Source organism: Topomyia yanbarensis, chromosome 1 (genome assembly GCF_030247195.1).
Source record: "Topomyia yanbarensis strain Yona2022 chromosome 1, ASM3024719v1, whole genome shotgun sequence".
In the NCBI taxonomy this organism is placed as follows: Eukaryota; Metazoa; Arthropoda; class Insecta; order Diptera; family Culicidae; genus Topomyia; species Topomyia yanbarensis.
This window is the reverse complement of record NC_080670.1, coordinates 82944951-82959447: the sequence shown is the minus strand read 5'-3', so window position 1 is coordinate 82959447 and position 14497 is coordinate 82944951.

Below are 14497 nucleotides of genomic sequence, written 5' to 3'. Positions count from 1 at the left end.
TCTGGTTAGTTCCTCTCGCTGCAGTCAATTTTATTGGGTTGTTCAGTCTTCTGTCACCTCGGGGACGTCGAGTAGAGTCGCGGTTCGCGGTGTTCGAGTGAAAAGGTGAAGTGTAAAAAGTGAATGACATTAATAAACTTTGGAGTGCAGTGTAGAAGTGATATTAATTGAAAATAGTACGAGAGTGAATGAAATAAAAATGTCCAGTGAACTAAAAGATTTGAAACGGCAGGAGCGACAGTTACAAAGCATATTCAACGGCGCAAAGCAGTTTTTGCTAAAATTCAAACCGGAAAGGCATGCCGGTCACGTTGATAGTCGATTAGAGCTGCTGGAAGCCGCGATGAAGAAATTTTACTCGGTGCGGAGAAAAATCGAGTTGTTAGCTGACGAAGACGATGATAAGGAAGCATTCGATACCAATGAAACACCAGGAGATCGTGCTGCTCGTGTTGAAGCTCTTGCTGAAAGGCGCGAGGCCGACAATTTTCAGATCCTTCAGAGCGCTGAAGACCTTTACTGTGAGCTGAAGTCATCGCTGCAGTCCCTGAGACCAGGAACATCAATACCGGTCCCAGCTGACGTTTTGCCAGCTCCAGCACAGGCTCCTTCTTGTTCGTTGTCGCGAGTAAAGTTGCCCGAAATTCGCTTACCTAGTTTCGGAGGCAAAACTAGCGACTGGGTCACCTTCCGTGACATGTTTCTGAGCCTTATTCATCGCAACGATCAATTGAGTGCAATCGATAAATTTTCGTACCTGCGATCGTCGCTGGTTGGTGAAGCATTGCAAGAGATTGGCACGATAGATATATCTGTAGCCAACTACTCGATCGCATCGGATTTGCTCAAGAAGCGTTATGAAAACCGTAAGTTGATAGTTAAAGCCCATCTCGATGCCTTGTTTGCCATTGAACCAATAAAGCGTGAGCATTACGATGCATTGAGCCAACTTATTAGCGAATTTGATCGTAACCTTCAGATATTGGAGAAAGTTTGTAAGTAGGGGTTTGCCCACTACTCGGGTTCTTAATTGCCCGGCGGACCCTTCCTTTCAGGGCGGCCTAGGTGCTCCTACCGAATTTCGGATTTTCGTTTCACAACAAAAAGTAAACAAACAAATAAACTAAATTTACCAACTTTTATTTGCTGTGTCCACTCTCCCTCCCCTTCACTACGGCTGCTGGTGATTCACTGCTGCGGGCGGAAAGGCGGGCGGCTTCTTCCGACCGGCCGGGTCAACAACGGCCGCGTTCTCCTTCGGGTCGTATCGTCGTTGGCTGCTCCGGCAGCGGTCCTTGTCTTTTAGCTAGGGAGGTGAGCTTGGCTCCTTTGTTGGAACTTCCCTAGCGACGGTGGTGATGAATCACCGGATTCTTTGCTCCCCGCAAAGAATCCCGGAAGACACCGCGGTGTTCTTCCCAGGGGGAGCCGTTGTCCACCCTGCTTCACCCTCCTTGGCTATTAGCTGGGAAGGAGAGCAAAGCTCGTTCGGCTTATCCTTCCCAGCGAGGGCGGATTGGTGCGTCTGGATCCTTTGCGGTTAGCCGGGGAAGCGAAAATTCCTTGATGATTAGCTTCCCCCGACGGCGATCCAGCACCACAAAATAAACAAGCGCACAAACCACGGGCCGGCACTTTACGACGGATAACTTTCCGTCACACACGCGCATTTCGCACTACGGCTATTGTGGCTGGAAACTGTCCCGAACTGGTGTAACGGGGACGTCTGAATTTTACCGTGGTCTGTCACTATCTGACCTCTCTAAAAAACTCGATGGCCGCCTTCCTCCTTCGACCCAAAACAAACACCAAAAACCAGCACCAAAAAAACAGCACCGCCGCATAGCTGTCATTGCCATGGTACAGCATAGTTAGCAATCACTTTTACAGCGAGAGGAGAGCGGAGACCTACCTAAACCCTATGTTATTTATTTACAAATACACAACAAAAATTACTACACCTATCTGGACTAAAAACAACGTTCATGGACTATTATTTAAACGAAATTTATATCAAAAACATGAACGAGCATAATGAGCAGCGGTGAGTTATGTTGCAATAACAATACACTCTACGGAGAGAGTACGCACAAATAGGTATATTTCCACCCAGCGCTAAATTGTTACCCTGACGGGTTACAATCTCGCCCACACCGGGTGGAAAAAAATTGGCAACAATTTTTTTTTCTAATCTAACACCTAACACCGATACAATAATAATACGCAATGAATAAATAAATAAATAAACAAAGAAAAACTAACTACACCTAATTATTTCTTCCGCAATTTATCAAAATTCATCAAAAAAAAAATCGACCGGATGTCCTCATTGGTGAAAAGTTTGCCTGTGTTTGGTCTGATAATACTGACAGCATACGCGAAGCGAGAGGCTATCAGCCATCGTCATTACTCGGTTATGGGTTGAATCCTAAATCCAACCCGAAAACAAGATCGGTAACAACTCGATATTCCCAAAATTCTGCAAGTGGCATTGACAATTTTCAATGTTTCAACTTGCAGGGGAACGGTTGTCGGCATTATATTGTTCTTTTCATCGACTGTCCAAAAATGTCTTTCGTGTCCTAACGGTACCAGTACTACAAGCTTGTGTTGGGGTTTCAATCCAAATACATTCATACAATTATCCCATTCATTCATCCTCAATCACTGGCCTACTCGATCATTCACATTCCGATAAGCACTTCGAATTAACCCCAAAACAATTTCATCTTATCATTCACACATGCATTCATTCCTTCAATATGATTCTGCAACTCATACATCCACACATACCATACCGCTTAACACGTCATCGTTTCTCCCACTCACAGACATTCCGGACAAAAATTTTTGTATATTCGTCCCTTTTCGCCTCAAAACGCTTCGTACATGGCAAAGGAAACGTTTGAGAGGGACCAAAGAATGTCTTTCGCATAATTTAAACAGATCAAAATGATTCCCGCTGGAATCAAACGAACCACCCCAGGTTTAACCACAAACCCAAAATTATGCGAAATAAAATTTAATTATTCGATTCGAGATCGAAGATGCGTGGCGCTTTTCAACCCACATCTCCCCCTAACACCCATACCATCCTGATCCGAATCGGGCTACACCTGAATGATGCAGAGCATTGGTGCGAACATCGAGGAAAGTGTCAAATCGATGATCCATTCGATATGATGAATGAATCATCAAAATTGTAAATAAAAACAAAACAGTTCGCGAAATTGGCGGTCGCAGATTGTTTTTATTCGCGATTTTTATACCGTTTCCGCGCGATTTCTCGTGATAGTTTCGGTCGGGAATCAGCCGCGTGAGTTTTTTGTGTCCCTATCGAAGAAGGGAAAAGAATTTTTATTCGGTTCAGTGCCCAAACAAGCGAGATTTTATATAATTTAGTGCACCCGTAGGTGCGAGTGTTCCCCACTAAGAGGGTTTTTTTTTGAAAAAAAATGTGTATTTAGATGCGTCCGGTACCCGGGAGAATAGCACGGATAGTGGATTTGTGTTTCTTTAGTGGAGAATTACACCCTATCGTTATCGTCTCCGGTACCGGAGGATATATTACATGTAAATAGTTGGTTACCTCACTGCGCGAGTGGGGCGCAAAAGAATTTTGTTTTTGTTTACCGAACACGGCAGAAAGTGTTATTGATGCGTTCGGGGACCACGGCGTAAGATTTGTGTGTTTATTTAAGTGGATAATTCTATCCCTCTGTGGCCAAGACGGGTCCCCGACCATACATTAAGTGCGATAATTTGATTACGCCGCTGCTCGAGCGGCGCGCCGAAAAAGGTATAGAAAGTGTGTTTTAAAAACCTTTCATACGGCAGTTTCGGTCTTCTAGAATGAAGATAGAGAAGGCGGAGAAACTTATTTTGGTTTTATTCGGACCAAAGTCCGTGGTGTTGCCGTCGGGAACTGACGGCAGCTTTTGAAAAACTCCCAAGTGAGTAATCCATATAAAAGCATACCGTCAGTCCACAGACGGCACAGAAAAGATTGTTTTTATGCTGGTTTAAGGAGATTTGCTGGCCAAACTCCGAGATTTTTACCTGCTAAATCCTCCAGCTCGTAGGAGGACACACCCTTTTTTGAGACAATTTTTGCCGGTAAGTATTGTGGTCCAAGTTTAGCATTGTAAGACTCGAGTGCATTCGACAACTTCATGTTTCGACGGTACACCATTTGTCCCGTTTCAAAAGGTTTGGAGAACTTTCGATGACGCAAGTTGTACTGATGTCGAATGCCCTCGCTTGCCTTTGCCAAATTTTTGACCACAATCTCCCGGATTTTGTCTATCTGTTGGTGTCTTGTTTCTAGGTCACCCTCACCGGAAATCCTGCTGAAGTCATCGGCAGATGCCATTTCACACCCGTGTATAATGAAATGAAAACTAAACCCAGTGGAGGAATGAACGGTAGTATTTAGGATGCGCTCCACATCGGTGATGTGGACATCCCAGTTGCGCTGCTCGGTTCGAGCATATGCCCGGATTGCGGTGTTTATCGAGCGATTTGTTCGCTCCACTGGGTTAGCCTGCGAATGATAGCGGGAATTCAGCCAATGTTTGACGTTGGTTTCTTTTATGAATTGACTGAACTCCTTCGAGGTGAAAGTGGAGGCATTGTCGCTTAGCAGAATTTCCGGGCTACCATGGCGATTGAACCACTGTTCGCGTAGTATCGTACAGAGTGATGTACTAGCGATTTTGCGAACGGGGGCTAACATGACGTACTTGCTGAAGACGTCGAGGACGACAAGCAAGTGTTGATTGCCACGTTTGCTTTTTGGAAGAGGACCAATATAGTCCACAGAAACCATTCGCCATGGTGCATTAGTCACACGCGACTGACCCATTTCGGGCTGGACTGGGACGAAAGGAGCTTTGATTTCCTTGCACGTCCCACATTCTCGAATAAACTTTCGTACTTCCGATCCCATACGAGGCCAGTAATATCGCAACTGCACTTCGTGGATCGTTTTATCGTATCCCACGTGAAGCAAATTTTCGTGGGTACGTTGGATCAAATCTTGACGGAACTCGGGTGCTGGGACGAGTTTCCAACTGAACCGCGAGTCGCACGGAACAACTTTCGAGTTGACATACTTGTAAAGTTGATCATTTTCTACTTTGAAGTCGGCATAGTCGTCAGGATTTTGGATAACTTTTGACTTCATGGAACAGTACCAGTCGGAGGTGGACAAAGCTGAAACGGCTGCTACGGCCCGGGATAACGCATCTGGAACGACATTGTCCTTGCCTTTCCGGTGCTCAATAGACATGTCGTAGAGTTGCAATTCTAAACTCCAACGACTCAAACGTGAACTGGTTTTCCATTTAGTCTTCAGTATCCATGTAATCGCTGACGAATCAGTGACCAGTCGAAAATGATAACCTTCCAAGTAACCTCGGAAGTGTTCAACCGCCATTATCACCGCCAGACCTTCCTTTTCAGTTGCATGATAGTTCCTTTGGGGAGTGGTCAGTTTGTGCGAAAAGTATGCAACTACTTTCTCACCCTCGGGATACTCCTGCACCAGAACAGCAGCGACTGCTACGTCACTAGCATCTGTCTGAAGGATGAACTCTTTGGAAAAGTCCGGTGGGACTAAAACTGGAGGAGTGACTAGAAGTTCCTTAATTTTAAGGAACGCGAGTTCTGCCTCGGAATTCCAAACTAAGCTCTTGGTTTTCGTTTTGAGCAGATCGGTCAAGGGAGCAGTGACCTTACTGAACCGATCAATGAAGCGGCGGTAATAACCGCACATACCGAGGAAACGACGAAGTTTCGTCACGGTAACCGGTCTCTCGTAGTCGAGAATCGGTTGAATTTTGTCAGGGTTGACCTTGAGTCCGTCCCGATTCAACAAATAACCAAGAAACTTTAGTTCGGGGACTCCAAAACGGGATTTTTCCAAATTGATGGTTAGGTTGGCTCTTGCTAGACAATCGGCCACTGCTTTGAGCAACTGTATGTGATGCTCGAACGTTTCGCTTACGACGATGATGTCATCTAGGTAGACGAAAACGTGAGGTTCCCATTTACCGCGTCCTAGAACCTGGTCCATCAGTCGCGCCAGAGTAGCGGGGCTGTTGACGAGACCAAATGGTAGACGAGTAAATTGGAACATACCCCTGCCGGGAACACTGAAAGCGGTATATTTGCGACTATCCTTGGCCAGAGGTACCTGGAGAAAGGCCTCCTTCAAGTCTATGGTAGACAGGTACTTGGCCTTGGGTAAGCCGCCCAATATTCGCCCAGGGTGGGGCAGAGGGTATGCATCCCGTACAGTACGCTCATTGAGAGGCCTAGCGTCTAGACAAAGGCGGATTGAGTCGTCTGGTTTCGTGACCGCCACAATATTAAGCGACCAATCCGAATCAGACTCCTCGATAATTCCCATAGACCGCCATCGGTCAACTTCTTCCCAGACCTTAGACAGTTTCTTTGGGCTAATGTGATAAGGATATCGGCAAACGGGTGCCGCAACTTGGAATTCATCTTTGATGACAATCCTGTGCTCTGTGAATGAGGTTGGGCTTAGCTTTCCGGGCTCTACTGCCTGGAAACACTTCTTTACTTCTTCTACGCGCGCTAACTGTTCCGAAGTGAGTATCGACTCACGCGGTACTTCATCTTCTTCATCGTCTTCTGATTCCTGACCTGAGTTCAACAGAGCACAGTTTTGTATCTCAGGAGAAATCCCAAAGGCGCGCCAAAAGTTCATACCTAGAATGGAGTTGACGGTCAGATGCTCTACTACAAGAGTGCATAGGACTTTTGTCAAATTTTGAAAAGTATACGGGAGATACGCTTGTCCAAAGATTGGTAAGGATTGACCATTTGCAGAACGTAGTTCGAATGGTCGTTCCAACCTTTTCAATGGACTTTTCGAAAACTTTCGGTATAGCTTTTTAGTTATAATTGTGGCGTTACTACCACTGTCGAGCAAGGATTGAAGGATTTGCCGTACACTGCGACAATTGCAAATGGACGGTTATCGAACGGGTCGTCAAGGACGATGGTTTCGACAGACAACGAATTATCATAGTCCTCATCACAAGCCGGTCGAAAACTGTCGTAAATCTGGGGATGGATTGTTAGTTGTTCTTTGGAGCGCTGCTTTACTGCCAACTGCGACTTCAGTTGGTTCTGATCCCGTTTTTAGGCAGTAAGGGCAACGAGAAACATCAAAACCTTTAAAACCACACACGATGCAGAAGACCCGATTTGGTTTCCGGCATTCCTCAAATTCATGTCCTTTGTCTCCACAATTGTAGCAGACGCCGAGCACGGGAGGACGATGCTTTTCCACCAAATACTCCAGACACATTATAGGTTTCTGCGGTGGTTCGATCGGTTTTTGATTGTTTCCTTCGAGATTCTTGCCGTCCTGATTCCCTTGCTGTTTCTTTTTCTGGTTGTCAGGAGGCTTGCTTGAATCAAGACCTGCCGGTTTGGCATTCTTGTTCCAAAACGTTTTGGATTTTGCGTTGCCGTTATTCTGTCCACCTCCCTTTTGGTTTTGATTATTTTGTTTTTGTTTGTTTTGTGGTGGATTATCAGAATAAGCAGCAACTTCCCGAGAAGAACCGAAAACTTTCTGATAAATTGGCGTCTTGGAGGCGTCGATCGATTTACCAAGACTCATCAATTCTGAAAGCGTGTTCACTGGCCTGAGAATCAGCATTTGTTTATAATCGGCTTTCAGGTTCCGCTTGAGCACGTCGAGTTTTTCGCTCGGTGCCATTGGAACCGTCATCGCACGAAATATTTTCTCCATTTCCAGGAAATATTCCTGGAAAGATTCGTTGCGCAACTGCCGGCGCTGGAGAGCCTTCATTTTGAGCGTAGCATCAAGTTCAGGATGTACGAAATTTACCTTGAGCTCGCATACAAGATGGTTCCAGTTAAACAACCGGTTTTGCGCACGCATAGCCTGATACCAGGTCAAAGCATTGCCAGTGAACAGATGCATCGCAGAATTGAAAAGTTCTTCTTCGCACATTTGTTCACACGCAGCGTAATTTGCTACGGTGTCCTAAAACTCATTAAGTTCAGTTCCTTCATCAGTTCCAGCATACTTCCGAATCTTCCAATCAGCGACGCGTTGCGGGTTTCGCGAGTAATTCCTGGGGGCCACCATCGATCCGTTTCCCGCGTTGTTGGATATCGAAAAGTTCGGATATGATGGTCCCGCCAGCTGTTCGGTCAATTCAGGAACGTAAGGCTGGTTCTGAGTTTGGTACGGGGCTGTGAATCCAGTATTGTGTTTCGGTTTCTCGATAGGAAGTGATGGACATAGATTTTGTTGACCCGAGAATCCTCGCTTCAACACAAATTGATCGGGACTGGGCGCCAGTGTTGGGCGAGGAATCTCTGGTGCATCAAATGAATCGGGTACGTCCATCAAACGCAAATCTTCCAGATCAGTCTGCAGATCCTTCTCGGAAGCACTTTCCTTCTGATGTACTAGTGCCCGAAGTTCATTCACGGATTCACGAAGTGAGACAACTTCTTGAACCGTCTTTCTCAAAACTGACAAAATTGTTGTCAGTGAAGCAATCCCGCCCATTAGCGTTTCGGTAGCTTTTGAAAAAGCATCAGACCCCTGAGACGCTAGGGCTTTATTATCGTCGGATTGCTGTCGCAATTGTCGAATCTCGTCCCTCATCTTGCACAAGACACGCAACAGGTCGTCTCCTACGAGCTGTTTGGAAAGAGATCCTTCGTTATCGGAAGGATTGGATCCCTCTGGAATTGCAGGTACGTCTGTACTCAGCAAATCTCCCAAAATTTCTCCATCCTCCCCTTCTTGGTTGTCGGGAGGAAGTGCTGCCTGTTCGTCACTGAAATGACTGGCATAAACTGCTAGAACTTCCTCCAGCAACCCCGAAATTTCCTGGTTGACCTCCCCTGCCGCATAATTTCGGATAACCTGGAGCCTAGACCCCAAATGAAGCAACCGTGTTCGGTAAATCTCCTTGTTTGGGCACCGGTACTGGAGATCTTCCTTGATTGTTAGTAATTTACCAAGGCAGATCTCCTTTTCTTCACCCACGTCACCCCGGAAATTGCGAACTAATTCCCTCCGAGACGACCGCTCATGCGACAAAATTCCCCGAAGACGCCGCTGCCGCTGGACACCCGAAAGATCCGAATCAGGAGAGATAAAAATGCTTCGAGATAGCAACTCAAAATCCAGCTCATCGAAATGCAAATGATCGACGCGCATGAACACACACGCTTGGTTGAATTTCTCCAACGCCATCATAACTTGCGCTATATTGGAAGAAATCACCAAGACACAAAGCATGTAAGTACTGACACGGTATTATTTTCGATTTTTCGCCCACTAACGATTCCCTTAAAATTTCAGGAAATCAAACCGTTCCAAAAATGTCTCAAACCGGATTGAGAATTCAAGGCCACCGCAACCGAATAATAACAACCTTCAAACTACTCGTCCGGCAGACCAAACACAAACAACGCAATCCACAAATTCGGACAAAAAAAGAAAATGCAAAAATCAAAAAACAATACCAAAAATGTAAATAAATCAATAATACGACCGCGGAACAATATTGCGGAAGAAACCTCACCACTGTTCTACGAAAATCCTCTATTTAGTAGAAGCACCCCACACTCCGGAAAAAAAAAATATTTTCCAAAATAGGAAAATATTTTTTTCAGTGTGTTTTGCGCTGTGCGCCAAATGTAAGTAGGGGTTTGCCCACTACTCGGGTTCTTAATTGCCCGGCGGACCCTTCCTTTCAGGGCGGCCTAGGTGCTCCTACCGAATTTCGGATTTTCGTTTCACAACAAAAAGTAAACAAACAAATAAACTAAATTTACCAACTTTTATTTGCTGTGTCCACTCTCCCTCCCCTTCACTACGGCTGCTGGTGATTCACTGCTGCGGGCGGAAAGGCGGGCGGCTTCTTCCGACCGGCCGGGTCAACAACGGCCGCGTTCTCCTTCGGGTCGTATCGTCGTTGGCTGCTCCGGCAGCGGTCCTTGTCTTTTAGCTAGGGAGGTGAGCTTGGCTCCTTTGTTGGAACCTCCCTAGCGACGGTGGTGATGAATCACCGGATTCTTTGCTTCCCGCAAAGAATCCCAGAAGACACCTTGGTGTTCTTCCCAGGGGGAGCCGTTGTCCACCCTGCTTCACCCTCCTTGGCTATTAGCTGGGAAGGAGAGCAAAGCTCGTTCGGCTTATCCTTCCCAGCGAGGGCGGATTGGTGCGTCTGGATCCTTTGCGGTTAGCCGGGGAAGCGAAAATTCCTTGATGATTAGCTTCCCCCGACGGCGATCCAGCACCACAAAATAAACAAGCGCACAAACCACGGGCCGGCACTTTACGACGGATAACTTTCCGTCACACACGCGCACTTCGCACTACGGCTATTGTGGCTGGAAACTGTCCCGAACTGGTGTAACGGGGACGTCTGAATTTTACCGTGGTCTGTCACTATCTGACCTCTCTAAAAAACTCGATGGCCGCCTTCCTCCTTCGACCCAAAACAAACACCAAAAACCAGCACCAAAAAAAACAGCACCGCCGCATAGCTGTCATTGCCATGGTACAGCATAGTTAGCAATCACTTTTACAGCGAGAGGAGAGCGGAGACCTACCTAAACCCTATGTTATTTATTTACAAATACACAACAAAAATTACTACACCTATCTGGACTAAAAACAACGTTCATGGACTATTATTTAAACGAAATTTATATCAAAAACATGAACGAGCATAATGAGCAGCGGTGAGTTATGTTGCAATAAAAATACACTCTACGGAGAGAGTACGCACAAATAGGTATATTTCCACCCAGCGCTAAATTGTTACCCTGACGGGTTACAAGTTGGAGAAGATCCGTCCCAATGGAGCACAATTTTAGTGCACATGATGTGCTCCAGATTAGATCAATCAACCTTGCGCCATTGGGAGGCATATTACAGTTCGAAAGAAGTCCCCACATACGATACTTTGATGACGTTTCTTCGGAATCAGTGTTCCGTTCTTCAATCTATAGCACCAGCAAAGCCTGTGCATTGTGAGAAGCAGAAGCCCAAGTTTACTGTCACTCACACATCCGTGCAATCTTCTAATCGGTGCCCATTCTGCGGCGAAGGTCAACATTCAGCATTCAAGTGTCAGAAGTTCATCAAAACGAAGGTGTCTGAGCGGTATGATATGGTGAAACGCTCTCGGTTGTGTTTGAACTGCCTGTCTCCTGCGCATCTAGTTCGATCCTGTACGAAGGGGTGTTGTCAGCATTGTCATCAGAAACATCATACTCTTCTACATTCTGGAGTAACCAACGGCGGAAGATCATCAGCGTCAATCCCGCAGAATGACTCCTCCGTCCCACGAGTACAGAATCGACCACAGACAACGAACACTCAACAAACACAGCCACAAGCCCAGAACCAAGCCACACTCACTCAGTATACTGGACCATCCACAAGCTCATTTCCGACTGCAAACACAAATTCGCATTCGCAATCACACCCACCACCCACCACAGATCGTACTCCCATTACAAACCCTTTACCCGTCAACATCTACACACCAAAACGTCAAGTTTATTATCCACCGCGTTAGTGCGCGTGTCGGACATTTATGGAAACGCTCAATTAGCTAGAGCGCTCTTGGACTCTTGCTCAGAGTACTGTTTCATCACCACGACTCTTTTTCAAAAGTTAAAGTTGGCTGAGACTGCCAGCTACTTGTCCGTAGCAGGGATCGGTGGTTCTGTAGTCAAATCTACAAAGAGCGTAGAGGCTACAGTATCGCCTCGGTCATTGCACATTTCTTCGTATTCCGAGAAGGTGCAGCTGCACGTCTTGCCGAAGCTCACCTCCAAACTGCCTATGTAGGCGGTCAATATTAGGACTCTCGCCATTCCGGAAGGTGTTACGTTGGCAGATCCAAATTTCTGCGACCCCGGACCAATTGACCTCATCATTGGTGCTGAGTACTACTACGATCTGCTGCTGAAGGAAAAGATGAAGTTATCAGAAGACGGACCCACATTGCAAAAAACTGTCTTCGGATTTGTTGTGTCAGGACGCATACCCGGTAGCATTCTTGGAATCCCCAAAACTATTTCCCACACGTGTTCCTCTGTCGATCTTCGTGATCTCCTCGCGAAGTTTTCGGAACTAGAGTCCTGTAGCAGTAAAAGTACCTATTCTGTGGAAGAGACGACGTGTGAAGAGATTTTCGAACGAACGACCGTTCGCGATGCAGATGGAAGATTCGTCGTCACGCTTCTCAAGAAGGAGTACATCATCGAGCAACTGGGAGATTCAAAGGCCATAGCATTGAAACGATTCCACGGATTGGAAAGGCGACTAAAAGCAAACGACACGTTGAAAAGATTGTATGGCGAGTTCATTCAGGAATACCTGTCCATGGGTCATATGCGAGAAATTGACCAAGAGTATTGCGGTGCACGGTCCTATTACATGCCTCACCATGCCGTATTGAAGCCCGATAGCACAACCACAAAGCTAAGGGTGGTATTCGACGGCTCTTGCCGTTCGTCGTCGGGATTATCCTTGAATGATGGACGGATGGTAGGACCCGTCGTACAGGAGGACTTGCTGTCCATCATATTGCGTTTTCGTTTTTGGTGATTTGTGTTAGTAGTGGACATAGCTAAAATGTACCGTATGGTAAGAGTAGCAGATGCAGATCAATCACTTCAGCGGATCTTGTGGAGAAATTCACCGAACGAGTCAGTGAGAATTTTCCAGTTGACCACAGTCACATACAGCACCGCTTCCGCGCCTTATCTCGCAACCAAGTGCCTTCAACGTCTTGCAAGTGATGGTGCAACCTCGCATAAAGCAGCAGCGAAGGTCATTGAGAAGGATTTTTACGTCGACGACCTGTTGACGGGCACGGACAGCTTGGAAGAAGGAACCGTTCTCACATCAGAACTCATTGATCTTACGAGTTCGGCAGGGTTTGAGTTGCGCAAGTGGAGTTCCAATAGCTTTGAACTTCTTTCGTCTATTCCACCTCATCTACGAGACGATCGTACCATACTGGAACTCGATTCGTCCAGATCCACAGTCAAAACGCTAGGGTTAATATGGGAGCCAGGCAAAGACTGTTTTAGATTTGCTGTACCGCACTGGAGCACTGAGCCAATCATCACCAAACGTATAGTACTGGCCGACACAGCTCGTATCTTCGACCCTCTCGGTCTCATCGGTCCAGTCATCGCACAGGCAAAAATTTTCCTCTAGGAGCTTTGGAAGCTTAAATCGGATTGGGACGATCCGTTGCCAAAAGAGCTTCAGAATTTCTGGATTGAGTATCGATTGAATCTATCCGCTCTCGACACACTCTCAGTTCCAAGATGGACGGGCTTCAGAAGTAATCTAGCTTCAACGGAAATCCACGGATTTTGTGACGCTTCAGAGGTAGCATACGGCGCATGTTTGTACCTTAGGTGTAAGTCAGTCGACGAGTCAGTCACTGTTCGGTTGATTACATCCAAATCTCGAGTTGCGCCACTAGAAGATCTCACTCGGAAGAAAAAGAAACAATCCATCCCCAGATTGGAGCTTTCCTCAGCATTACTGCTTAGTCATCTCTATGAAAAGCTACGCAGTAGTTTCGAACCACCCGGCAAGGTATATTTTTGGACAGATTCCATGATAGTGAAGTGCTGGCTATCATCGTTACCTTCCCGGTGGCAAGCATTCGTTGCCAATCGTGTATCAGAGATACAGCATATCACTAAGAAGGGAGTGTGGAACCACATCGCCGGTGCAGACAATCCGGCAGATATCATTTCGCGGGGAATGACACCCACACAACTACAGTATCAACCTCTGTGGTTTGAAGGCCCTCTGTGGGTATGTCGAGCACATTCTACATGACCAGAGTCAGCAGTCATCCAGTCAGAGCTGGATAGTTCTCTTTTAGAAGAAAAACCATCTGCGTCACTTCCGGTTCAAACAAAGCCTCAAAGTGACATATTTTTGCTGAGATCCTCGTTCCCGGATCTCGTTCGGATAGTAGCATGGATTCGTCGCTTCGCTTACAATGCATTTCCTCGCAACCGCAGTAGCAGGCGTCTAGAACATTTGTCATCGACGGAATACAATGAAGCTGTAACGATTTTGGTTATGGTTGCTCAACACGAGAGCTTTGCTGAAGAAATAGCAGCTTTATCGAAAGGTGAACCAATAAAGTCATCATCTATATTGCTCTCGTCAAATCCTCGTTTAGTTGATGGTATTCTCCGCGTCGGCGGTCGATTAGCTCATGCACCAGTGTCAGAATATCGTAAGCATCCAATGATTCTTCACCATCAACACCCACTGGCAAAGCTGGTCATGGAGCATTATCATCGTAAACTGTTTCACGCCGGTCAGCAACTTCTCATAGCTTCGGTCAGAGAAAGGTTCTGGCCAACTCGCATTCACGATCTAGCACGTAGGACCATCCAACGATGTGTTCAA